Here is a 25,997-nt window from a genome sequence, read left to right as displayed (position 1 = left end):
CTGGGCAGGTATTGCTGAAGGGTGGCTCTGCAGTGCCTCCTTCTGGGTACAAATGCACCGGGGCCTGTCTAATTTATCACTCCCTTCGTACCAAGCTGGTATTATGCATCTGTAGAAGAAGTCCGGGTTTTAGGGTCTCTCAGAGGACCCTTTTCTTCCCAACCTGCGCTCTGAGCAGAGAGAATCTTTTTGTTTCTCTGAGCTGGAAGGTGGAGTCCTCTCACTCGTGCCATCAATGCAGGGGACACTGCCACCAGCCTCCTGTCCTGTTTATGTGTGGGACTCCATTCTTGAGGTTACCACGCACAAACACAGTGTGCACTGCCTGTCACCACAGGTCTCCACTTGTAATGTGGCTCTGCTCTCACACCCATATGTCTCTCACCAGCCCCCCCCATACAGGCTGACTGTTTCTTTTTATTTCTGGCACCCAGACCCCAGGCACTCTCCTTTCTTTTAGGCCTGCATGTGTTTCCTTTTTAAATTGTGGTTCTTTATAAGTTTAGCTTTGAAGAAATGTCAGACTTACAGAAAAGTTCCCACAATACTCCAAAGGATTCCTGTGTACCCTTCACCTAGATTCCCCTAAATCTTGCCATTTCACCACATACTTGCTGTATCATTCTGTCTCTTTCTCTCTCCGTACTTAAAATTGTTAAATTGTGACATTTTGATCATGTAGCTTTTGGTCTTATTGTAGGGGAGACCCACAGTCAGCATTAACTTGGTCTCCAATACTTACATGCTAGAAGTTCTACAGGTAGGAGTCAGAGAGAAGAAATGAGGAGAAAAACATCCATGAGCCAGGAACTAAGCCCAGGGCTTTAAATATTCAACTTGTTCGGTACTCAGAATAACAAAAATATGACGTGTTATGAGCCTCATTTTTAAGAAAGAGAGAAACTGAGGCTTAAAGACTTGTTCAAGTTCGCATAAATGTGAGGTCCATGCAACCAGGAAACCAGGCTTCTAAACCACATCCCTCTTTCCTTCAGAACACACTGCTTAAAGCAACTCAGGGACAGACCGTACCACACCCCACGTGACAGCTGCTGAGATTCCTTATATCTTACAACTGGAATGTAAACAAATTAGAATAGGTGTGCTTTTTCCATCAGCAACTAATTAGGCAAGTCACACCTGCCCGAGGTTCATTTGTAGATACATTCTGGCTCTTTTCTGAGTTTTATACCTGTCTCTTTTGGCAATTAACAGACTCAGCTGAATTTTGTATGACTCACCTCAAAAATGCCATATGCTCACAAAGTACACGTGTATAGAAAAAGCAGCTGACGCCTCAAGGAAAACATAAGCAAACACTAGGTTTACAAACACTTCTGCTGGGCACATATGCCTAAGATTTATCTTCTCATGTGGTTTCCATCAGTTCTCAAAATAAATAAGCAGAATGAATTTCCAGTGCCATTTGCATTAGGACCAGAATTTCTGCATCCAAAGAACAAAATGTATTATCAAAGAATGAGTCAGAAGTGTTGTAATCTTTAGTTCGTTGCAGTCTAAGTAGAGGACAACCTATCATGCATTGAGAGCAAAACTGTTACTAGTGTTTGGAATGTCCCGAGCTTATCAGAGAAGAACTTAGCTGGCTCTAACTCCGTAAAACAAAGAGTCTGTGAGCTGAGTCTCCTTTTACTCCACAGTCTTTCCATTTCATCTTACATACCCTCAACGCTGACATGCTCAGCTCCACCAGACCTGCTGAGTAGAGCTGGGGATATGAACCCTTCCCCACGGATCAGGGCCATGCAAATTCGTGGGCTCCTTTATCACTGGACCTTAAGCCCCTCTCCATCACCCACCTTTCTCTGGTCAGGGTTTCCTCCACTTCCTATCCATGACCCCTTCTACTTTGACCTTTCTCCCCAAATTATTCTCCCGCCCTCCCCCCATTAGCGGAGGACCTCATGTTACTCCATGCAGAGAATCAGAACTGCGGGTCATGACCTCCCTCTGCTTCCTGCCTCCCACACCCATAAATGCATCTCTGCTTCTAAAGCCCACCCTCCTCCTGTCCGTCTCAAGGCGAGGATTCCGTTTCAATTGTTCATAAATTGCTCACGAGCAATGTCTCCTGATTTCCTTCTAACTTCGTCAGAACATTTCATCATCAGTACTTCCCAGTTCTGGCAGCACATTTAATCTCTTTTATTTCAAAACTGGCTTCTGCTCCAACCAGACATTTTTAGAAGCATGCCCAATCGTATCCATCTTTAAATAAAACAAGAACAAATAAACAACAACAACAAAAAAAACAATTATACCTCCCTCAGGCCTAGATCCTCTCTAATTATTGCCTGAATGGTCTCTTTGCCCTACCCATCAAGTTTCTCAAAACAAGACGATATCCATTGTCTTCTTTCCCACCAGACAACTTTCCCTAGGCACGGATTCTTTTGCATCCTTAACTTAGCTGGCCTCACTGTGATATTTGACTTGACACTGCAAAGCCATCCTCTGTACCCTTCACCCTTCAATTTGGAAGATAATATATAAATAAAGAAGAATTTAATGGATCTGGTTTTGACCCACTCCAGATAGCTAAGGGACACCCATCACTAGTATAGCTAAATAATTCTGCATTTCTTGCCTCACAAGGAGGCAGAAAAATGTCTTACCAGAAGGGGTGTCCATTGCTCAGAGGGTGAACTGTGTTGTTCTGATAAAAGAAAAGCTGCTGCTCATCTTGATAAAGTGTGCAAGCTTCCTAGGCAACAGTGAGGACATCAACTAGAGCACCCGTTTGAAGGAGAGTAAGAGAGAATCGGAGCATCCATCGGCCCTCCCTCGTGGGCCCAGAGCTAAGCTCTTCTCACTTGGACCCAAAAAAGCTCTCTGGCATCTACCTGAATCCTGATGTGGTCATGTTTGGAGGATATAGGAGGAGAGAGCAGAACTTTCTGCTCCTGTGGGAAGGGCCGGAATTGTCCCAGGGAGCAAGCAGGACACTGCCTTGAGGGGCTAGAGTGTAAGGGAATTCACGAGAAAATGCAAAGGAATTAAGAAGTGATATTTGAAGAAAGGGATCGTTCCTGTGAGGCACCATCCTTGCGAAGACCTAAGTCTACAAGGTGCTCCCGTCTGGATGCTGGAGAGCAACTCAACCAGATGAAGAATGCGATCCCGTCCTCCCACCCCGACACCGCGCACCTCTGCGAGATCTGTGGCCAGTTAGGGAAATACAAGCCTACGTCCCCACTGCAGACCAGTGTTTGCCCGGCAAAAAAAATCAGGAGGCACTAAGAAAATAGCAGTGACTCATCTGTGTTCATCTAGCCAGCGGGGAGTGGGGGTGAGCAGGCAACACGGCTGTGCAGGCAGGATGGGGCTGCAGGGCTGGCTGACTCAGTGACATGGCAGTGCCAGGCTGGCAGCCAAGGGGCCAGGACTCCGCAGGTGAGGAGCCTGATCCCCTACTGGGGAGGAGAGCAAGTTACAGAAAAGGAGGGTCCCTGCCAATCCTGTGTTCGTCTCTCACTCAAGCCCTGACCGCCCTCCTGAGCTCCAGGGAGATCCGCACGCCCACTGAATGCCATTCTCTTCCCTCACATCTCAGGGACTCCAAGGCTACCCAGCTAATAGTAATCCATTCACCCTGCCCCCAAACTAGCTTCTCCTGAATTTAGAGATTTTAAAATGGCGCCACCATCAACCCACAGATGTCACCTGCAACCCCTCCTCTTTGCTTACCTAAATGTTTCCTACACGTGTCTTCCTCTCTGCTCCTATTCATACTCCTTTTTTCCTCTCCGCACTCTTACTCAAATCACCTAATAGTGTCCCTGCTTCTCTCTCAGTTCTTCTAGCCCCCAAGTCTATCCTGCCCACTGACAGCAGAGTGACATTCATAAAGTCAGTCATCACTAATTTTTTTTTAACCCCAAACTGCAAAGGTTCCCCACTGACGACAGGATAAAATCAAAACAACCATGGACCCTGGTCTGTGATGACTCCAGGTCTGTCACCAGCCTACCTGTCCAATGCCATTTATTGCTGCTCTCCCACCACCCACTTCATTCGGTCACCCCGGCTTCCTCTGCATTCCTGGAACACATTAACTCGTTCCCACTATACATCCCACAGGCTGCTCCCTCTGCCTGAACCCTCCACCCCTCTTCCCCCCTCACTCCCCTGCTCACATGGAAAATGCTTGTTATTATGGCCTGAATATGGTCTTTTCAGAGGCAACCTTATCTAAATGATTGCCCACCACCAACCTACTGTATTTTTTGTCACTACAACTTACTTGTTTTCTCTATCACATTACATGACTATTCAATTACTTATTTACTGATTTATTCACTTAGTCTGAAAGCTCCAAAAGGTCAGGTGTCATATCTATATGTGTAAACTGAATAGAGTCCCGGGCACCTAGCAGGTGCCCAATAGAAATGGTTGAATGACTGGTGTATGAATGAATGTAGGCTATGAGGTGTTCACAGCTGCTGCATGCACTGGACTTTTGCTCACTACAAGCCCTCAGGCTAGAAAAGACTAGCTGTCCACTCCGCACACTGGGGAACACTGATGCTGGTTCCACACCTTATCTCTAGCATCATGACCTTTTTCAAACCTGTCTGACACTCCCTTCCCTCCCAGGTGTAGTTTCCAACTTCCTCCATTATACCTCAACCCTAATTTGCATAAACTTCTATTGTAGTGCTTGCAATACCTAAATAGACTATTTGTGTGTTTCCTCTTAACAAAACACTATCTCTTAAAGTTATGGATTACGCCTTAATCATCATTGCATACATGATGCCTAGCCCAGGGCCTGACACTAAATAAGCACTCTTACATTATTTTTGTATTAGTATATGAATGACTGAGATGCTATAATTGTTTTTCTTCTTATAACATATGAAACACCTCACAGCAGAAATTATCAGATGATCTTATCTGTGCACATCACCGTCCATTACCTGAGGTGCTAAGACATACAGCGGTGCAACATACAGGTTAATATCTAGTAAATTACATCCCTTCCAAAAAGTAAGACATGTCAGACTGCACAGAGGAAAGGAGAAACATCATGAAGAGAGGTCAGCAGTAAGTCCATTAAGTGTGCAAAGTATTGTGCAAAACTGAGCATCAATGGTCCGTGACTGCAGTTGAGTAAAAGGAATAGTTTCAGAGGTCACACAGATGGTGTTGAATATAGAGACTGCCAAGCAAGGTGAAGCTGGAGGAATTAGCCTTTTAGAGATTAATTTTACACCTGGATGAGGAGTATCACTATTAAGCCATGAAACCTAAACACTTTAAGCACAAAGGTCCAAGCAGGGTTTTGCACCGGCAGCTATTTAACTTTCAATGTCCTTGCCTCCAGTCAGAGTATCCTTAGCATCATTTGCGAATCAAATGATTCTCTTTCCTGACAGTGGACAGAGTTTTATCAGATGGCCCTTTAACATAATGACAGGCAATGTTGAGGTTCATAAAGCTATTGCACAATAGAGTGAACTGATTTGATTCTTTTTCCAATATAAAGTCTACTTGATATGTTTTACATAGATTGCTAATGTTATTCAGGTGTTTATGTAACTATGGAAAAGACAGATATTTGATTATTCCTAAAGCTATTTGGCATATATTACTTTCCTGATCCCCACACCACCCTGAGAATAAGACGAGACAAATATTTGTCAAACAGACTTCCATTTCTGGCAACATGGTGGATGAGGTGCCCTCATTCAACTTCCCACAGAAGCAACTGAAATGGCGGGTAAAGTACAAAGCATCACCATGCTAGACTATGCAGAACTGTGCTGTTCTCCAAAGCTAAGTAAAACCAAAAAACCTCGGGGATAAGTGAGTATCGAAGCTATCTTTGACCCTAAGAGTTTCCTGCCAACCCCTAGCAAACTTGAGTTTCTGCTTTGACGATTATGCAGGGCCCAGGAGACACAAGAAGCCACAGTCTGGCCAATGTGTAGAATTTAATAGGAAGTCACTACAAAAAGCTCGTACTTGAAAAGACTATACACATAGTACAAAAGTGAACCAGAAACAAAACCCCTTTCCCAAAGGGAAGAACAAGAAAAATCACTTGATTCTGGTGATACTCTAGGCGAGTGTCCACGTATATACAGCCTTTCAGTACAAATTCACGCTACCCATGTGGCTTGAAACCATCAAGCCAAGAATTTAACATAAAGTGGACTCACTGGCAGAAGAAATGCTCTCAGGAGGAGCCTCAATTGAAACTACAAAGTATTCTCCCCCATACAGTTTCAAGTAAATCACATCTTACAATCAGTATTCATAAAGCATACTAGAAACAAGATGCTACAAATGAAAACAAGCAGAAGCAACTAACAAAAAAAAAATTAGACCTCCAAATACATGCACTGTTGGAAATAGATAAAGCAGTCAAATATAAACCTGAAGAAAATGTAAAGTAGGAATATTAATATCAGACAAAATTTTCTTCAAGGGAGATAAAGATCACTGCATTGACAACCAATGTTCAATGTATTAGGAAGATACAATTTTAAATTTGTATGCAACTCACAACATAGCCTCAAAATAGGTAAAGCAACGTTTGTTAACATGGAAAAATTAGCAACTCTATCACTGTAATGGGAAATCTTAGTACAATTCTCTCAAGTATTGATAGGTCAAACAGTCAAAAAGGAAGTTATTAAGACACAGGATATTCAAACAATACAAATAACATGTTTGATCTAAAACATATATATAAAATAGTGCACGTAAGGTTGAAGAATGCACTTTCCTCCCTCTTATGCAGATATTTTCAAAACCCACCCATACACCAAGCCATAAACATAGCCCCAACAATCATTAAAGAATGACTGACAGGCAGATGACATTCTCTGTTCATAATAAAGATAATTTAATATCAATATCAAATAGATAACTAGAAAAACTCCCTATACATAAACATTTTTTAAAAACTAGTGAGCAATTCATGAGTCAAAAATTAATCATACTGGAGATTAGAAAAATTTTGATGCCAACAGAAAATGAAAATACTACATAGAAATGCCAGTAGTATAAAGTGGTATTTAAAGGGAAATGGATTGCCTTAAACAATTGCATCAAAATAGAATAAGGCAAAAACAATGCTAACAATGAAGACATAACTACACGAGCTGCAAATTTTAAATAGATTAATAAGAGGACATATAATCACAGTTACGCCAAAAATTTTTTAAACTTAGATTAAATAGACATACTAAGGGGGAAAAAAAGACAGCTTACCAAACTTGTCTCAAAAAGAAATAGGGAAACCAAAAAACAATATTGAATCAATAAAGGAATTGAATCAATGGGTTAAAACTTCTCACCAGAAAGCACCAGACCCAGAGAAATCTACAGGCAAATCCTCCCAAACTTATAAGGAAGAGATCATTATAATGTTACACAAACTCCTCCACAGAATAGAAAACAAAGCAAAGCCAAAGGAAATATGCCTAATCTCATTTAAGGGACAACACAGCCTTGATACCAAGAGCTCAGACGTCCAAAGACAGGAAAATCACAAGCCTCTTGCAACCACAGACATATCTGCATACTCTAAATAAATTAAGAGCAATTTAATCAAGCAATGTATAAAAATGATAATATATTATGACAAATGGATTTATCCTAGGACTGCAAGTTTAGTTTAATATTAGAAAATCAATTAATGTGATTTATCTCAGTAACAGATTAAAGGGGAAAACTATCTGATAATCATAATAAATGTGGAAGGAAGCATCTCATACAATTCAACATCCAGTCATATTAAAAATCTTTTAGCAAATGCAGGATAGGCACTTCCTTAACCTCATAAATGAAACACACACACACACACACACCTACCTTCAGTAAATGCCATACTTAATGGTGAAATGTTGGAAGTACTTAAGGTCAAGAACAATATAAAAATTGTTTATCATCATTTCTAATAAACACAGCTCTGAAAGTTGAAACCAGTGTACTAAAAACAAGAGAAAATTGGTAAAAAATGAAATACTTAGAAATGAAGGGAAAAAAATATTTTAAATGATATGATTATCCATATAGAAAACAGCAAATAATGTGCAGAGAAATAAAGTTTTTAACATGTGTGGTAGGGAAATAGGTGTTCATTTTTTCTTCTTTTTAATTTATGTTTTATTTTTTTATTGAAGTATAGTTGATATACAATATTATACTGGTTTCAAGTATACAACAGCTATGCAACACTTACCCACAGTATTAAATCCTTACCCCAACTAGTGCAGCTATTGTCTGTCAACATAGAAATATGTTAGAGACACACTGACAATATTCTCCATGCTGCACTTCTATCCCTATGACTGACTTATATTATGGTTGAGATTTTGTGCCTCTTTATCTTCCTCACCCTCTCCACTCCCTGCCCCCGTCTCCTCCCCCATGGTAACCACCAGTCACTTCTCAGTGTCTGTGAGTCTACTGTTATTTTGTTTTGTTTTTAGATTCCACATATAAGTGAAATCTCATGGTATTTGTCTTTCTCTGCCTGGGTTATTTCACTTAACTTAATAACTTCTAGGTCCATCCATGCTGTCATAAATGGCAGGACTTCTTTCTTTTTAATGGCTGAATAATATTCCACTGTATATATGTACCACATCTTCTTTATCCATTCATTTATAGATAGATACTTTGGTTGCTTCCACAGTTTAGTTACTGTAAAAAGTGCAGTAATGAACACAGAGGTGCATATATCTTTTTGAATCAATAAATGTTATTGTCTTCAAGTAAATTCCTAGAAGTGCAGTTACTGGGTTGTACGGTATTTCTCGAGGAACCTCCATACTGCTTTCCACAGTGGCTACACCAATTTATATTCCCACCAATAGCATATGAGGGTTCCCTTTTCTCCATATCCTCACCAACACTTGTTATCTCTAATCTTTTGGATGGTGGCCATTCTGACTAGTATGAGGTGATATCTCATTGTGGTTTTGATTTGCATTTCCCTGATGACTAGCAATGTAGACCATCTTTTCATGTGTCTGTTGGCCATCTGAATGTCTTCTTTTAGAAAAATGTTCAGGCCCTCTGCCCACTTTTTAATTGTTTTTTTTTATGAGTTCTTTATATATTTTAGATATTAACTCCTAATCAGATAAATCACTTACAAATATATTCTCCCACATTGTAGGTTGTTTAATTGTTCTACGGATGATGTCCTTTGTGGTGCAGAAGTTTTTTAGTTTGATGTAGTCCCTCTTGTTCATTTTTGCTTTTGTTTCCTTTGCCCAGGAAGAATTGTCCAGGAAAAAATTGCTCATGCTTATATTCAAGAGATTTTTGCCTACATTTTCTTCTAGGAGTTTTATGGTTTCATGTCTTATATTTAGGTCTTTAATCCATTTCGAGTTTACTTTTGTATATAGAATTAGGTAATAACCCAGTTTCATTCTCTTGCATGTAGCCGACCAGTTTTCCCAACATCATTTATTGAAGAGACTGTCTTTTCCCCATTGTATATTCATGGCTCCTTTATCATATATTAATTGACCATATATGTGTGTTTATTTGGGGGCTATATGCTCTACATATTATAGATTGTATTGTACATATATGATTCATGACTTCTAAAAAATTAGATTTCCAAATGAGAAAACTAGGGCTGATGTTAATTAAATGGCTTGCCCAAGCTAGCAGAGCTAATTAAAACATAAAAGTTTTGGTGACAGAGAAATGTGTACACTGATGTATCCCGAATGGCCAGAACAAACTATTTTATGAAGCAGATCCACAACAAATGTATGTTGAGTAGATGGGGAAGCTGAGGCCCATTGATTGAGCGCCCAGGTTTTCTTCCCACTCGAGATGCCATCATGCATGGACCACTAAGTCCCAGGAGGAAGTCTCATGTATATACCTCAAGCCATCAAGGACCTTTCCAGTTAAAAGCAGCACTTAATATTTCATAACCCTCTATTTCAAGAATTTCTTGGACTAAATTCAGCCTACATTCTATTTTTATAAATAAAACTGCATGGGAACATAACCACGGCCATCATTTTAGTATTGGCTATAACTGCTTTTGCTATACAAGGTCAGAACTGAGAAGTTGAGACAGAGATCACCTGGTCTACAGAAGCCAGAATATTTGCTTTATGACCTTTCATAGAAAAAGCATGTGAACCTATGCTCTATTCCATTGTGAATACGGACCAAACCCTTCTCTCAAAGCTAGACCCTGATGTACTTCATGACCCCAGGACGTTCCTTAAACACTCCACGGTTTAATTTCCCCATCATGCATGTAGTTCGTCATCCCAAGATAGTTGTGCAGAGTCACTATTCATGATGCCTGAAAGGAAACAGTGCTGCTAATTTCCACCCCTAATTTCTGTGATATGGTTTGGAAGCAATTTTTTTTCTCTCCCATTGCTTCTTTATTTATCTCTCCCTTGTTCTTTGTTACCCAGGAAATCTCCATGCCAGAAGGATATTGTTTTCCTTTCCTTCTTTCCCCAAAGCCCATCTGTTCTCTTGCCACCTAATTCCCACCTCAAGTCATCACTCTCTGTTTGTGACATCACAACCAGCTGCTATGGAAACAGATGAGTTAGAAATAAGGTTAATTTAACATGTTTTGTGTCCACTTCCTTTAAGAAAAGTACTGAGAGCCTGAATTCATGCAAAACTCCTTGGAAAGAAAGAATCAGCAGGAAGGAGAAGCAGGAAGTTGGAAGGAGAAGCAGGAAGTTGAAGAGAGGCAGAAGGTACCAAATTACTTGGTTATGAATGTGAATGAATACGGCAACAGGGAGATGCCAGATTGGTGGCTGGGAGGCTGGTGCCTTCTGCTTGGCCGTAGGGACAGCTCATAGCCCTGAGAGTCTCAGCGCAAACGTCCACCACATCCAACACAAGCGCTCTGCTTCTCTCAGGACTGCATCCTTCTGGCGAAGGGAAGAAGAGGAAGCCAGAAATCAGGACCCAGGACCAAACTAAGAAAGGGGAGGAAGACACACAGCGACTTAACCAAATCGAGATTCGCCAAGTAGAGCTCAGACTGGTGCTATGCACGAATAAAGGAAGACAAGAGTCAGGATGAGATGAAAAATGTGACATGGTCATCTCTGTACCCTCTGACCCATAACCACCCTTCCAGGAATAAGCTCCTAGCTTACATAACAACTAGTCATACAGGAAGTCACACAAGGAGAGTCTATTGGCTGCACAGGGTCAAGGCGCCCGCTGATCCCCAGTTCCTCTGAAGCAGGGTCAACTCCACTAAGACCGAACTCAGAACACTTAAGCTACAAAGAGGCCTAGCCGATATAAAAGCAAGGGCCGCCGGGCTTGGAGCCCACTTTCCTCGTCCCTGCATTTTGCTGCTTGTGCCCACGCACCTGCAGAAAGGGTGGACATGGTTATTTAGTATAAACTGTGTTAGAGGGAGAGAAGGAGCATCTTTAAAAAAAAAAAAAAAAAAGAATCAAGCATGACTCCGAGAAAGTTCTAGGGAATTCTCAAGGGTCCCTGGAGGAACCCTTCACTCCAAAGGTAAACTGAGATTTGTTTCAGCTCAGAAAGAGCAGTTGAATCTATTAAAAGATTGCTTCCATACAATCTAAGGAATCTCAGAACAATTCGCTCCTATAATTTCTTCGAAACTCTTTATGCTAATATAACGGCACTCTGTGGATTCACCCATGATAGACAAACTAGGTGTAACGAGTGGGGTAGAAGGAACTCCTTTGCCTGTGCTAAAATGAGATACATGTGGGTTCATTTGGACAGCAGGAACAAGATAGTGCTTCAGTCTCTGCTGAAAGGTGTCCTTAGCTTGGGGTATCAAAATAGACAAGTTTTTTTCCTGAGAGCTTTAGACTGTTTCGTTATGCTTACTACTTCCTTCTTTGTCTGAGATTACAAACTGGAACGGTTATATGCTCCTCTTAGACTTTAGTGCTCCAGGGAGGTGGAGCACTAATTTTTGTTGAGCACCTATTGTACCACAATGAGAAATTACTGCTGGTGCCATTTTGCAGATGAAGAAAATGAGGCTGGTTCAGTTCAGGGTGCCCAAGAATGAATATTTTCACAACAGTCTACCTAGCCTGTGATGGAGAGCCCAAATTTGAGACCAGAACAACTCTTAAACCCATGTTTGGGGTATACAAGGTCTTGACATTACCTTTGGGTAGCTTGTTTCTCCACATGAATCTCACACTATGCACTGCAATTCAGAAGGCTGTGCATTAACCTGAGGATTAAAATGGCACCAGATATAACAGGTGATTATCCTTCAGCTCACATCAGACAAGGAGGGCAGAGTAGAAAATATGTATGTGAGCATTTAACCTGCATCCTCTCTGAGACTCTGGGTTAGGACAATCATCTTCCCACATTAATCATCACCACAGCCTTACAAGGGTGGTAACAATCATCCCCATTCTACATAGGTGAGGAACCTGAAGCTCAGAAAGTTGAGGGCACTTCCCAAAATCCACATAGAAAACCAGGTTTCAAATCCAGGTCTGCTGACAAACCTAAGTTTTCCCATTCTATGAAACTACTTTCTTTCCTGGAAAACATGCAGCTTTTAATGGAATATACAAAAAAAGAAAAGATGGTGTCCAAAGATTAGATGCTATTCTTTTCTCTGCTGGTTTCTGGGCTAGTGTTGGAGATCAAAGGAGAGTTCCACCAGAGAAGCAATCCCTCAGGAAAGCAGCTGTTGTTCTGAATGGAAGCCCCCGTACATCCGGGAGCAAAGAGTCCTACGGTGCTGAGAACCAGAGGTGGTGATAAAGATGGCTCCCTGGATGTCTTCCAAAAAAACATCAATCCCAGGTCCTCAGTAAAGGCTGCAGAAGGAGATTCACAATGTAGGAACAGGCCGTGAGACTTCTCCAAAAATTGGGTCTTGCCCTCTGAACTTCACCCTCCCTTCGGCATGAAACATGAATCCAGCGGGCAGCAGTGACCAGGCTGGCCTTGGGGACGCTGTCCCTCCTCTCATGCTTGGCCTCACGTGTGGACTCATTCCCAGCTCCTGACCTGACTTCTTTGGCACAGCTGAGACCATGTGGGGCTCTGAAGCAAGATTTTACTAACCGGCAAAAATAACCAAATGGGGCTACATGAGAGAAGTAACATGCAGAGAACTGACCTGGCTTAGGTAAGGCAGGTTCCTCTAAAAGGGCCCGTCCCTGAAGAGCTGCCATGCTTCCCATCTTTAAACAGGAGAGGTCTGATCCTTCCTCTGGAAACCCCAAATACTTTGGGACATATCCAAATTTCAAAGACAAATATACTAACCTCCAGAAGGGCAAGAATGATATGATCTATCTAGTGCCTGATTCAGATAGTGACATCAAATAGGTGTCCTTTCTTAGAAACTTTTTGGTGTGATCTCGGCTGAAGGAGAAGGTTGTCCTCAATGTCGATTCGTGATGGACTATTACACTGCCTTGAAGTTTGATGTTCCAAAGAGTTGTTCCTCTCCCAAGGTCAAAGGGTCACCTTTCACATTGCCAATGCTAGTTTCTTCTCTGAGGGCCTACTTCTTCCTCCAGACAACTGACTCTTTCAGGGGAGACCCCACCCCCTATTGGTTGAGGCATTGATTGTCTTGTTCAATAAGCAGAATCCACCTTTTTATGTCTCTGGTAACACCCACCTCATTGGGTAAAGCTCAAAATCCAACTCTAGCATGGTGTCCTCCACCTCTGCCTTTTAATTCTCAGTGCTTCGGCTCTTAAAAAGTCAAATGCCTGCTCCTTTTTATTAATATAGGGTTAAAAAAGCCTAGCTCATTCTGACCAGCTCTGAACTAAAGATAATATTACTTAATTAAAACCCCATCAGCTTTATCTCCAAAGTTATTTCAAGAAACATGCTTGAGCATTTCATAATTAACATGCGGCCGCAGGTGCTGTGAACAAAGCAGGCACAATTATAATAACTGGAAGTCGATAACCCATAAACATTAATGTATTATTAATCAATTATTGGGGCCTGAACAACACTGAAAGAGATTAAGTTGATTGCCACGCTGAACTGCTGGATACATATTGACTGAACCGAAGCTTAATTAAAACTATGTAAGTTGCCCGCCAAATCATTACATCCCAGCTTCCTTCAAGGAGGACAGTTTCTATTCCGCTTCTCTTCCTTGTGAATTAGGAATTGCTATTGATCGAAAAGAAATTAAGATAAGGGTTCTTGCTTTTCATAACAGAAGAATCTACTATACGATCTGGCTATATTTCTTTTCAATTATAAGAATAAATGTTGTTGGCGCCAATGTACTCAGAGGGCAGTCTGGTATGTAGGAATTCCTTTGTTTTTCTTTTGTTCAAAGAGTTCAGAATCTTAATCAACAGGGCTACGTTTTATATGTAAACAAAGAAGACAGACACTTACAACCCTTCATTTTAAAGACCAAACATCTGAGCTTCAAAGCCCTGAAAAATACTGAGATAAAACATGATTCAAGTTCAAGAGCCATCCCTTCCCCAACCTGAAGTGTTTCCAAAACCTTGAATTAAGCTCCCATCTGCTGAAACCAGAGGGATGTGTCCATTTTGCTCTGAGCTTCCACCAACATCTTCTGGAAGCTGAAACCTGCTTCCCCAGCAGCTGAGAGTCTTCAGAATCACTCGTCACAACCACAGGGCATAGATCCTTGTCTTTTGACAGGCAGGTCCTCCTTGCACTTATGACACTGCTAATGATGGGAGTTATTTAGGCTGAACATGGAACAAAATGTTTTTTGCTCAGTGTTCCAGCCTGATGATCCTGCCTGAGGGTAGACAGGGACAGCTCTGCTGAAGCATCCTGAGGCACAGGGAGCCCGGCTGAGCTTGCTAATCAGGCTAATTAGGGCTTTACCCTGTCAGTTTCATGAATAGCCACTCCCAACCCAGATACGCATCACTACACGTTAAGGATGCCCTTTTCCCTATAAAATTCTGGGTTGTCAAAACCCACAGTTGCCACCCGGACTCAATGCTCAAAGAGCCGCAGAAAATTAGCCTCAGGGAAGGTACACACACACCACTGGGGCACCACGGATTCCCTCTGAGTTGTGGCATGCCAGCTCTTAATGCACTCATCTGTTACTGGAGAAAAGCAACGTGGAGCACACCAGCTTGAGGGGACAACTCCATCACCAGATTGCTACCAAGGTGGCCATGGACATACATTTCAATTGTCACATTCCGGCAGTTAACATGTCCAGGGACTCAGCCTGGAACACACGTCCCTGACCCTCTCCTGCAGCTGGGATCAGTGAAGTGATCTCCCACTTATGGCCTCAAGAGGCTTTTCTATAACATGTCTGTCTGGCCAAACTACTTCGTTTTTACAGCATTGTTTGGGAGAATGGGAATAGGAAACCACAAACAAATTGGAAAAAGCCGTATCATTTCCATCAGTTTTCTTCCACTAGATCCAACCCCTACTTTAAAGAACAGAGAAAGAGTTTTATAATACAATTGCATAATAATGTAATTACCTGGAAATCAGGCTTGCCATGTAACTGTGTGTTTTCTTTCGGGTCGGGAGGGAGTCCCTGCTGTCAGACTCCCTCAGCACTCACCTCTGACAGGGTGCGATGAAGGATCCCAGCACGTCCGTGAACGTTAATTATGGTGGGACAGCCTGGATCTATCTCCAGGTTCGACTGCGTCATTCTATCCTAGCCTTTGGAGAGCACGGAGAACACCAATCAGCTATGCTGAGAATCATTTACTGTCCCAACCACACCAAGTACACCTGCCCTGCAAATCCCTAGAAAGTTCACTATGGGACAAAGAGAATCTTGACCAGCTGCAAGGGGACTAAGGGGTTCCACCCGCAGCTGGAGGTACCTCAAGCAAACCTCCTAGAGCAGAACAACTGGGATGGATTAAACAACTTGTCTTTTTGAGGTTTCTGGCAGTGAGGTTGATACAGGTGACAGAAATCAGGCAGAAGAGGTACTTCTAGGTTATTCGGTCATCTTAAAGGAAAACAAAATGAAACAGAACAAAAATCCCGCTCGTCTGCTGATGTTCATGTCGAAGAAAATTAGAGCACTGGAGGAAACCCAGTCCTTTCTTTATTCAGAGATTCCAAAATGCTTCTTCACAAAAATTCTTACTTTTTGCTAGGACAAAAGAAAAAAAAGGAATACTCCCAGAATCAGAAAAGAAAAAGGCCTTCTTTCAGTAGGACTAATATCAATTGTAAATATAGACCTGCAGACACCCTCTTTCTGATTCACAAACAGACTTTCAATTTCTTATGATCCACTACAGTCAACAAAAAATAGACTTTCAGTTTCCTTTCTAATGGAGAGAAGTAGCACATAAAGTGGAAAGATCAAGGAGCAAGAACCTCCATTTCCAGCAGAATAACAGACTAAACATTCTGAACAACCCTCCAAATGGAACAACCGAAGTGCTGAAATAAAATGTTTTTCTCAAAAATCATTTTTAATGCATTGTTGAGCTGATCTGAAAAGAAATCTGCAGATGCCAAAACAAAGTGAGACCAAAGAAACCTTGGAAGGTTGGCAAGCATCGAAGCATACTTTCCACTTGAGGGTTTCGACCAAGCCTTAGAGACCATGAGCTCCACCTTTGAAGGCTGCAGGAGACGCAGGAAGTGAAGCACGGGGCTCACCCACGGTGGGGCACTTGGTAGGAGAGTCTTACAGAAAGCTGAGACCCCAAACAAAGGTCTAAAAAGGGAGAGCAAGAACATTTTCCCTAGGAATGGATAACCATCAGCAAATTCCCTTATACATTTGAATTTGTCCCCCATACGTGGCCCCCCGAGTTTAAGGTAGGCAATATAGTCACCTTGGTTTGCTAACAATCTCAGATGACTAGCAAAGCAAATACAAATGCTTAATTAAATCAATCAGCCTCAATTTCGGCCTCAAGGATTTTCCCACAGACCAACTTCCAAGCAAAATGAATGACTTAGCACCAAAAACCAGGAAATGAATGAGGAGCAGCAGAGACAACAGAAAGAAGCACCAACATAGCAGTGACTTGAGATAATTAGATTTATGGAAAATAACTACCCTCAATGCTTAAAGATATAAAAGAAGTCTGAAATATGAGCAAGGGATTAGACTGTAAAAGCAAAATCACTTATGTGGAAAAAGGATCAAACAAATTTTCTAGAAGTGAAAAATCCAATTGAAAAGTTAAGTAAATAATTAAAAAGTCAATATGGAGGAGGATGCTAAGTGCAGAGCTCAAGGACCGAGGACCTCCATTAATATAGAAGAATATCAGACTACTTCGAACAACCTTCTTAAAGGAAGCACAGAGAAAGCCACTGGAGAATGTTGCTCCCACCCTAACCATGAAATAAAAAGCTGAATAATCTCATCTTAACTTTCCTTGAACCTATCAGAGGCCCAAGTCACAAAGCAGACAAGCGAACTGAATTCCAGAGAATGATAAATCTCTGCAAGGACAGATACACTGACCTTTCATCTTTGATGGAATGTGGGAAAAAGAATGCAGCTGCTACAGAAGCAGGGAAAATTTTATAAAATTCCTGAAAGTCTTGTGTGGGATAGTATATCCACTAGAATCAGTCATGTGCAAGGGGAGTTCACACTCACTTCCAAGCTCTTCCCCTTGGATCGACTGTGGAGAAGGAGAGTAGGATGAGCCCACAAACATGCACACAGCGGCACAGGCAAGCAGAAGGAGGTCAGCGGTTGCTGAGGAGCAAGTAAAAACACCACCTGTTCTTATGGATCCTCTCGTACAAAGAAAAACCTGTGGGAGGAGCAGTGAACCCTCTCACCCTCAGCACTCAGCCTATTGTCTAGTGTTTCTGGGATAGGGATAGATGCAAAAGTCAGCTGCCCGGGGAGAGGAAATAGAGATCGGAGACATAGGTCGTCTGTAATGCAGACAAGCTGTTGAAAGCTGAGGGTAGAGCAGGAACACAGAGCCACGGCCTCCTGCACTGTAGGCCTACACTAAATACGTGACAATAGCAGCCACCACTGGAAGAAATGAAGCCTGAGACACACTAAGAATGAGGAGACTGAAACTCACTCCTGACCAGACTCACTACACCTTGCATTGACAAAGAGGCAGATCTATTACTTAGTGTAAATGGTATCGATCTCATTCTCTAATATTCTACGCATATTGAAAGCCCAACAGTCAATTTAAAAAAAAAAACACACAATCAAAAAATAAGGCAGATGCAAAAAAGAAAAGAAAAGCAGGACCAGGCTCATAGAAGATTCAAATGTGGAAATATTAAATAGGGACTTTCAAATAAATATGATTACTATGTTAAGGATCCCAGGCAAAAGAAGGAAAACATAAATGAATGAATGGGGAATTTTAGCAGGGAGCAGGAAACTATAAAAATGTTAAGTGGAAATACTATAAATTTTTGAAAATCATATCAGATGTGAATTCTCTTTTGAGGCATATTGGAAGACTATACAGATAAAACTATCAGTGAATTTGAGGAAAGATCACTAAAATTATACAAAATTAAACAAGCAAGAAAGAAAGAATGAGAGAAAAAAACAGAACAAAGCATTCAAGAGCTGTGGGACAAGAATACAAGAGTCTAGCATACATACAACAGAATAAATATTTGAAGAGATAAAGGCTGAAATTTTTCAGAAATTATGAAAACGAATCACAAATACAAGTGGCTCAGAGAACTCTAAGCAAGGTAATTGATACATACATAAATACATACATCACACTTATATAGACAATAATCAAATCACTGAGCATCAAAGATAATGAGAAAATCTTGAGGGCAACTAAAGAAACATAAAACACTGCAGAACGAGAAGCAAAGATTCACAGCATACTTCTTGCCAGGAACTATGCAAGGCAAAAATAATATATGGTAGTAACATCTTTAATATAGTGAAAGGGAAAAAAACGATCAACCTAGAATTACACACTCCAAAAAAAATTTTCCAAAGTAATAAAATATAAAGACTTTTTCAGGAAGATAAAAGTTTAGAGAGTTTATTGCCTACAGATCTGCCAATAACATAAGAAATATTAAAGTTCTTCAGACAGAAAGAAAAATTCCAGGGCCAAAAAAATTTAAAAATTGACCTAAAAAAACAAAATAGACCGGAAAGGGTAAAAATAAGAGGGATAATATGCATGAATTTCTTGTGACTGCTGTAAAAAATTACTATAAACTTGGCAGTTAAAAACAAAAATTTATTCTCGTACACATTTCTAGAGTCCAGAAGTATGAGATCAGTTTCATTGGGCTAAAACTGTGGTGTTGCCAGAGTGATATTTCTACAGGAGGGTCTAGGAAAGAATCCATTTCCTTGCCTTTTCCAGGATCTAGAGCTTTATTCCTTGCATTCCTGGGATCAGGACCAATCTTCTCTCTCTTCAAAGACAGTAGTGCAGCATCTTCTCTTTGTGCCTCTACCTTACAACCTCTTCTACTTGTAATCTCCTGCTCTCCCTTATACAGATGCTTGTGATAGTGTCTACACCCAACCCAGATAATCCAGGATAATCTCAACTAGAAACCCTTAGTTTAGTTACATTTGCAAAGTCTTTGCCATATAAGGTATCACTCACAGTTTCCAGGGATAAGGATATGAACATCTTGGGATGTAGGAAAGGCATTATTCCACCTACTAAATTATAAAAACACTTCCCAACACTAAAGCTAGTATTCCCCCAATACCAAAACCATACAAAGATATTGCAAAGAAAGGAAACCACAGACCAATATTCCTCATAAACATTGGGCAGAATACATCCTGAATGGAGTTCATCTCAGAAACAAAATGTTGGGTCAGCAGTTGAAAATCAAATAATATAATTCACCAAATAAATGTATTTTTTAGAATCACATGATCATTCATTTATAATAATTCTCAAAAAACTAAAAACAGAGCACAACTCTCTCAAGGATATCTTTGAAAAACCTAAATAATACCATACTTAATGGTAAAAGACCAATTTCCTTCTACAATCCAGAACAAAATAAACAGTATATCCTCTCACCGCTTCTATTCACCGGCATCTCTGGCCTCTACATTCCAGATGACTGGAGTCCCTCAGGTTGAGAAAACCAAACATATCTCCAGACACAGTCAGTTGTCTCCTATGGGGCAAATATTTCCCCAGACAAGAACTGGGTTGAGTAAATATTTCTTATATAGGTAGCCCTAAATTTAAAAAAAAAAGAACAATTGAATGTCATCAAATTTTTAAATTTCTACTCTTTCGGAGAGACTCTTAAGAAAATGAAAATCAAGTCACAGATTGGGAAAAAATAATTACAAAACCTATATCTAAAGAAGAATTTGCATCCATAATAAATAAGTCTTATAATGGTATACTGAGACAAACAGTCCTATAAGAAAATGGGCAAAGTCTTTGAACAGACACTTTGATACCATTAATCATTAGGGAAATACAAAGTGAACTGCAGTGAAATACTACCTCACGCCTACTTGGCAAAATTTAAAACGTAGAAATACAAAGTGCAAGCATGGATGTTGAGCAATGGGACTCTCATACATTTCTAGTAGGAATGCAAAATAAAAGAACCACTTTGAAAAATAACTGAGCAGTTTCTTAGAAAATTAAGCATTCACTTATCTTACTTACCCAACATAAATGAAAATGTATGTCCACACAAAGACCTGTGAATGGCGGTTAACAGTGGCTCGACTCATAATAACCAGACTGGAAACAACCCACATTTCTACTGACCAATGACTGGATAACTGAACCATGGTACAACCATTCAACAAAAGAAAACTCAGCAGTAAAAAGGAATGAGCTACTGACACATGCAAACAATGTAAATGAATCTCATGACAGTATGCTAAGTGGAAGAAGACAGGAATAAAAGACCACCTACCACATGATTCCACCTATACAGCATTCCGGAAAAGGCAAAATTATAGGGACAGAAATCAGATCAGGAGTTGCCAGCAGCTAGGGAGAGAGGAGGGGGATAACAGATTCCAAAGGGAGTACAAAGGACATTTTTTATGTGAAGAATATATCCTATATCTTTGTTATGGTGGTGGTTACATGACTGCATGCATTTTTCAAAATTCATCAAATGGTACACCTAAAAAGGATCCATTTTACTGCGTGTAAATTATGCCTCAATAAATGCAATCCTAAAAAAATGGCAATAAAATATCAGTAATTGCAAGAAAAGACAATGGAGAAGATTAAGTAGTAGATTAGACATATAGGTACATATTCTTTACTGAATTTATAAATGTAACTACCTGGCAGAAAATGTATCATTTCACAGAATTAAGATAAAGTAGATATTTAAGAAAAGACAATACAAATGGTTCCTAATTATATAAAAAAATGCTTAATGTTGTTAAGGAAATGCTTATTAGAATCATAGTGTAATACTGTTTCACATGACTAGATTTGCAAAAATTAAAGTCACACAATGCCAAGTTTAGGGAAGCATGTGACCCAGTAGACACATTCAAACACTACCAGTGGGAATGTACAAACATTCTAGAGAACTCTGGCATTATCAGTTTGAACATAAGAATACCTTATGATCTAGCCATTACATAATTAGATATACCATGGGAAACTCTTGACCATGTGTCAAGAACATGCACATATTAATATGTTATCTGCAGTTCTATTTGTAATAGCAAACAAACACCTGCATTCCAATTAGCCATAAACAGTAAAATAAATAAGCTACCTGAAGTCTTACCTGTATTACACAGCCATGAAAAATGAATGGCTCAGATTCCTAGTCAAACATGTCAACATGTTTCAATCTCAAATGTGTTCAACAAAATAAGTCAATCACTATGTATACTGTATAGTACATTATATTATATTTATATTATATGTCCTTTAGGAAAAGCCCCAAACAGGAGAACTAAATAGTATGCTATTAAGAGATATATAAATATGTGATTTAAAAATGTAAAGAAAAGCAAAAGATTCTTTTAACACTCAATTCAGGATGTCAATTACTCTCAGGTGGAAATGGTGTGGAATTGGTGGGTCGCCACTGGAGAAGGGGTCATAGGAGTCTAAAAAACAGATAATATTGTATTTCTTAAATTGGGTGTTGTGTAGACCTGGATCTTCACTTTATTATTGTTCTTTAACCTAGGCCTATATGTTATATTAATTCTTTTGTAAGTATTACATTAAAAATAAAGCCCTTTGTCTGATTATAGAAGACCTGAATTCCAAATTCTGGCTCCATATTTAATAGTTATGCAACCATGGACATGTTAGTTTAAAACCACTCGGTGTTACTCCATCATCTTTAAAATGGGAATTCTTTTCTCTGATACATTCTTCTCACAAGTATAAGGAAAAATATAGCTATATTAGACTCCATGAAAATCAAGCAAAAAAAGTTAACAGAGAAGCGACAAATAAAACATTTGCCAAATACTCTATCCCCTATGCTTGAACTATGATCAGTACTCAATATTAGCTAAATGAATGAATGTTTAACAAAAAAGAATATACCTAATATACCTAATATATCATCTAATAAAATGATAGCCTGATGACTTTTCAAGTAAGCAGTTTACAAGGAAGAAATACAATGACAAACATTTAAAACTATGGATCACCTGGGTTTTGCTCAGAGAAATTCAAATTGAAATAACATTGAAATGGCATTTTGAAGGAAGGGGGCTGATCTTTTTCCTAACTAATAGGTGGGAAAATGTAGAAGATTGATACAGCCATTGTTGATTGAGCCATGGAGGAAAGTAATTTATACTTTTTGTGGGAGTGTAAATTTATGGCCCAGTATCTGGTGAGACTGTCAATCTCAGAATTCATGGGGAAGAGATTTGGACTTCCACAAGAAAGAGTTATTAGGAAAGCTAATTTAAGTCCATTTTATCTGAATTTCAAGACTCAGTGTTTATGAGTTTATGCGTGTGTACACACATGTGTGTGTGTTTGTGTGTTGAAGTATAAACATGAAACTGTTCGTCACAACTGCCTGAGGAGTAGTATAAGGGGAAACTGAGGTTATTTTCCTTTTACTCCAATGTATCAAAAATTTTAAACAAGGATGACATGTCAGCACTTTCTAATTTAATTTTAAAATTTTAAATATGAAATAAAAATATAGTTGATTACACTCAGAAAATCCTATGACTGACACCCATGTGCCTACACATACAGGTTTAAAAGTTAACAGTTTGTCAGATTTTCCCTAGAACTCAGCTTTTCTTTAAGAAATGCCTCCCCAGTAGATAGAAGACCCATTTCCCTTCTGTTTTCTCCATCCTCAGATGGATTCACTATCTCGAATCTGGCATTACCATTACTTCAGCTCAGCTTTATACTTTTTCTACACATGTAAGTATCATTAGCAATAAATTACACTGCTTTGCTATATAAAACCATATACTATAATGAGAATTTTAATAACAAATTCGTGGTCATTTTGTGAGGCCTCCATGAAATATGTGTACAGCTTATAATCTGTTTCATACAGCCTGGTCATCTGCATGTGTCTCTTCTTGGAACTGGTGTCCTGGTGATGACCCACCCTTCAGAGCATGTGGTAATAGATCTGGAAGCCTTGCATATGGAGCTGGAAGATGAATGAGGAGTTTGGGTTAGGTTTCTGTGTCTTAGGTGCAGGGACCCTAAGGAAGCATCTGGATAATGGAAACGTGGCTTGTCCACAAGTCCCTGCCCATCCTGTGGAGGAGGAGCTGTTGTCACAGGACACTCCGGGAGACCTCAGTGCCAAGCAACGTTGAGGTATGGCACAGAGTTTTCAGGCTCCCAATCCCCCTATAAGTCCATGGGATCTGATGCTCTGAAAACCCAGCAATGGCAGCACAAGTATCCTTTGAGCAGCTGCCTGTTAGTTCCTCGAGATACGATGGCTAACAAATACAGCATACAGTCTGTACCGTCGTGATGCTGAGTGACAGGGCTACGAAGAAGACAGAACACGGTCATGTGACAAGGGCATTTGGGGTGGGAGAACAACTTTAGATAGAGTGACCCAAGAAGGAAGAAGGCTTCCCTTGACCTGAGCTAGGATAATACATGACAAGAAGAGAGCAACCAGGCCAAGCTATGGAGGAAAAGTGTTCTGCTCAGAGGGAACAGCAAATGTGGAGTTCCAAGAGATGGGCTGCTATAGACAAGGAACAGAAAGATTAGCATGGCTCAAGGGTATTGAGTGACAAAGGGGGAAGAAAGTCAGAAGAGGCATGCAGAATCTTGCACAGGCAGTAAGATTTAGACTTTGCTAAAATTACAAGGGTGACTACTGTGAACGTGACCACGCATGTATGCATACATTGGAGAAGACTTTAATATATTACCTGTTGTATACACAATTATTTTTACATATAAGGAGTTGCATCTTGAAGGTAAAGGATTTCCTCTCATTATAACACAGCCAAAAAAGGCAGCAGAAGGTGGGGCTTAGGGCCTGGGGGCTTAAGATTCAGACAGTCTGGGGATAAATCTGGGCTCTAGTTTCTACTAATCTTTTGAGTTTCTCAGGATCTCAAATTTGTATCATCTAAATATATAGAGATATTAAAGGTAATTCTTTTTTTTCTTTATCTCACAGAGCTGTCGTATGGAATAATTAATCATATGTCAATACTGTGTAAGCCCTTAATTAACTTAAAAGACACAGATTATTATATTTTATTAATACATTTATAGAATAGAATGTTCTGGAATTGATTCTGATGAAATACATTACAGGTTTCTGCTACAGTAACCACATATAGAACTTTTAGGGTCCCTGCTAATTGAGAAAATTATTCAGGTAATACAAAATTTGTTTTATTTCCCTCTGAAATAGATTATATTTTAAGGCACATTGGCTTTATAATTATGTTTAGCCTGAGTTATCATATAATTTGGAGGCCTCTGAAATGAACATTTCCAAACTGAACTCCTTACCCCTCCACAATAGTCTTACTCACTCATATATTCCGTTTTTGGCATTAGACTCTTCACCAGTCTCCCAGAGTAGAAATATCTCAACTCCTTGTCCTTTATGCCTACTTCCAGTCAGTCATCACAACATCTCAGTACTAACCTTGACCTGTCTCCTAAATTTAGGCTCTTCCTTCCCATTCCATAGACTTAGATTCCTTGGGAATCTCATCGCCTGTGTGGGTAACCAACAATTACTGTTATTTCTTGAATGCTCACTATGTGGTCAGCTCTGTTCTAAGCCCTTCACAATCTTCAACTGACCCATGAAGAAGATCGTATTATTATCTGCAGTTAATGAATGGGCAAACCAAGGCACAGAGTAGTTAAGCACCCTTTCCAAGGTCATAAAGCTGGTAGGTGGAATAGTAAAGAATAGACTCCCACTGAGTCTGAATCTAGGGTCTAAATGCTTACAAATTCCTCTGTGCTAGGCTCCGTCGCCACCATTCACCTCACTCTGGACTTCCTCTGCCCTGGTGCTGCGAGATCTTCTTCCAGACCAAATCTGATCCTGTCCATTTCTCTGCCTTTAATGACATCCTATTAGCTCCTCACTGTCTTCCAGAGAAACTTCCTAACATGAACAAAAGGATCCTTTACCACTCAGCCCAACTTACCTCTCCCAACTGTGATCTGACCTCGTATTCAATCCACCAACTTGCAGTCCTGGCACTCTGGGATTTTCATGGCATCATGTCCAGGCCTCCAGGCCTCTGCAAATGGTATTATTCCACTTGAAATGACACTCCCCCATTTCTCTGCATGTAGCAATCTGACTTCAAGCATTGGCATTGATCTCAGTGTTATCATTATGAAATGGTCATAAAGATGATTCTCTTCCTCAACACCCAAGAGAACTAACTATGAGAACCAAATGATATTGCATAAAAACCTTATAAAATACCTACATGATAGGCTGTCAGCAAAAACTATTTAACTCTGGTTTTATCATCTTTCCTACTCAACCAGCCTTGCAAGGAGGAGGGACCATTGGCCTTCCTTTTCTTGGAGTGACCAGACCAAAGGGAAGCAGCAAGAAGATATTCA

The 25,997-nt window shown here is 40.1% G+C and overlaps 1 protein-coding gene across 19 annotated transcripts in view; it reads right to left on the bottom strand.

Moving 5' to 3' along the window:
* AGBL1 (AGBL carboxypeptidase 1) overlaps window positions 1–25,997 on the bottom strand; it is an 834,111-nt gene that overhangs the window by 632,032 nt on the left and 176,082 nt on the right. The gene's annotated exons all lie outside the window — the stretch shown is intronic.

This window comes from Manis pentadactyla, chromosome 18, assembly GCF_030020395.1.
Source record: "Manis pentadactyla isolate mManPen7 chromosome 18, mManPen7.hap1, whole genome shotgun sequence".
Taxonomy (NCBI): Eukaryota; Metazoa; Chordata; class Mammalia; order Pholidota; family Manidae; genus Manis; species Manis pentadactyla.
The sequence above is the reverse complement of the archived record's forward strand: the minus strand, read 5'-3'. Positions and strand labels throughout refer to the sequence as shown.